This window comes from Eptatretus burgeri, chromosome 6, assembly GCF_056783735.1.
Source record: "Eptatretus burgeri isolate ZD-2024b chromosome 6, Ebu_testis_v1, whole genome shotgun sequence".
Classification (NCBI taxonomy): Eukaryota; Metazoa; Chordata; class Myxini; order Myxiniformes; family Myxinidae; genus Eptatretus; species Eptatretus burgeri.
The window spans coordinates 112,155,354-112,157,749 of record NC_140966.1 but is presented as its reverse complement, the minus strand read 5'-3'; the positions used below and the strand labels follow the sequence as shown (position 1 = coordinate 112,157,749).

General features: G+C 42.0%; 1 long non-coding RNA gene across 1 annotated transcript; it reads right to left on the bottom strand.

The window, feature by feature from the left end:
- Positions 1-917: 917 nt before the first annotated feature.
- On the bottom strand, positions 918-2,099 carry LOC147025641 (uncharacterized). Its single transcript, XR_015059613.1, has 3 exons — positions 1,960-2,099; positions 1,772-1,856; positions 918-1,685 (listed from the first exon to the last, which is right to left on the bottom strand). It is a non-coding gene; the product is annotated as an uncharacterized LOC147025641 (long non-coding RNA).
- Positions 2,100-2,396: the final 297 nt, after the last annotated feature.

The following is a 2,396-nucleotide window of genomic DNA, read 5'->3' as shown; positions in this document are numbered from 1 at the left end:
CTTTCCTGTTTTCCAGCTGCGCCCACACAACTTTAAGAATGTGACACTCCCTGAAAAATTTAATGTGTTCGTTTTTGAGAAAAGGTTTGAGTATGGAGAATATTTTACAACAGTTTAAAGTACTAGTGCGTGGCCGTACGTGCAAAACAAACAAAAAAAAACTTTCAAACCGCGTGCCAGAAACAACAACCACACAGGCCGTTCCTTCGCTCTCACATGCCCGTACGTGTGTAGCCATATATGCAAAAAAACACAAAAAAAAACTTTCAAACCACGTGCCAAAAACAACAACCACACAAGCCGTTCCTTCGCTCTCGCATGCCCGTACGTGCGTATCCGTATATGCAAAAAAAACTTTCAAACCACGTGCCAGAAACAACAACCACACAGGCTGTTCCTTCGCTCTCGCGTGCCCGTACGTGTGTGGCCATACATGCACAAAAAAAACTTTCAAACCATGTTCCAGAAACAACAACCACACAGGCCGTTCCTTCGCTCTCGCATGCCCGTAAGTGTGTGGCCGTACGTGCAAAAAACAAACAAAAAAAAAACTTTCAAACCGCGTGGCAGAAACAACCACACAGGCCGTTCCTTCGCTCTCGCCTAACAATACGTGCGTGGCCGTACGTGCACAAAAAAAAACTTTCAAACCATGTTCCAGAAACAACAACCACACAGGCCGTTCCTTCGCTCTCGCGTGCCCGTACATACGTGGCCGTACGTGCAAAAAACAAAACAAAAAAAAAATTTCAAACCGCGTTCCAGATACAACAAACACACAGGCCGTTCCTTCGCTCAAAAAAAAAAAACTTTCAAACCGCGTGCCAGAAACAACCACACAGGCCGTGCGTGCATGGCCGTACGTGCAAACAAACACAAAAAAAAACTTTCAAACAACAACACAGGCCGTTCCTTCGCTCTCGTAAACGACGACTGGATTGGGGCATTGTGTTTATCTATAAATGCGCATAAGAAATCGAGAAATTATTACAATACAGTGTCATCACTATCTGGAAGTCGGTACGTTGTAACCCGTAATGGGAAATGCGCTCTTACTTGGCCATAACTTGGGAACCACTTGTCCGATTAATTTCAAACCTTGAAAAGGCAAACAAACAGAGATTGCTGGAATTATAGATAGAAGATAGATACTGTGGGTGCAAAACGCCAAGCAACGTGTCCTGTCATTGGTAACTAATGATCTCTTCCCCAACGGCCACGCCTACGCAGCAACATGTCCTGTCATTGGTAACTAAATGGCGCCTTTTCCCCATCGGCCATGCCTACGCAGCAACGTGTCCTGTCGTTGGTTTGGTAAATAAATGGCCCTAACTTGGGAACCACTTGTTCGATTAATATCAAACCTTGAAAAGGCACATACTCAGGTCTCCAGCAATATACCTGGCAAGTTTCAAAAGAAACAGCGGCCACAAACACACACACACACACAGAGACTGCTGGAATTATAGAGAGATAGTGCGTGCCCGTACGGAATGTTCACATGCATTCCACGAATTATCGCTTGCATTGAAGTAACAACTGTTGTGATACACACACACAGTTAATTAAAATCCAAATTAAAATCAAGTTTACCTCCCTGTCTTTGCTAGCCATGACATTCGCTGCCATTGACCATTGCCACTCCTATGCCACGGTGAGGCGACAGGGTAGGATTTGTAGGAGACCTGAAAGTACAGTGTCATTAGGTATTCCATGTTCGAATTGTTTTAGTTTGAAAATAGTTGAAAAAAAAAAAGTTTGCAAAGCATACCACCAAATTGAGATGTATTTCGTTGGCAAGCATGTTGAGTGGAGCTGAATTCCTTAACACTTCCAAAGGCCACACCGTTTTGACACTTGGAAACAAAAAAAAGTTGTGCACTTTTTTTGATAAATTATTTTCAGAACAATTTTTCTTCAATAAATAAATAATAATAAAAATTGTCTACATGTACACACCTTTATCTCGTTAGCACCTCTTCATAAACAACATCGCTGAGGTAATGGCACTTCTTTGCTTCCTCGTCCAGGGCAAGAATGCGGAGGCTGCTGGATCTGCAAACCCTACTGGTCGCCACGTAGAACTGACAATGGCTGAAGAAGTCTCTTGTGCAGAAGATCCCAACACGGTGTAGCGAGGCGACAGAATAGGATTTGTAGGAGACCTCAAAGTGCAGTGTCATTAGGTATTCCATGTTCGAATTGTTTAAGTTTGAAAATTGTTTAAAAAAAAAAATTCCAAAGCATACCACCAAATTGAGTTCCTTAACACTTCCAAAGGCCACACCGTTTTGACACTTGGAAACAAAAAAAAAGTTGTGCACTTTTTTTGATAAATTATTTTTGGAACAATTGTTCTTCAATAAATAAATAATAATAAAAATTGTCTCCATGTA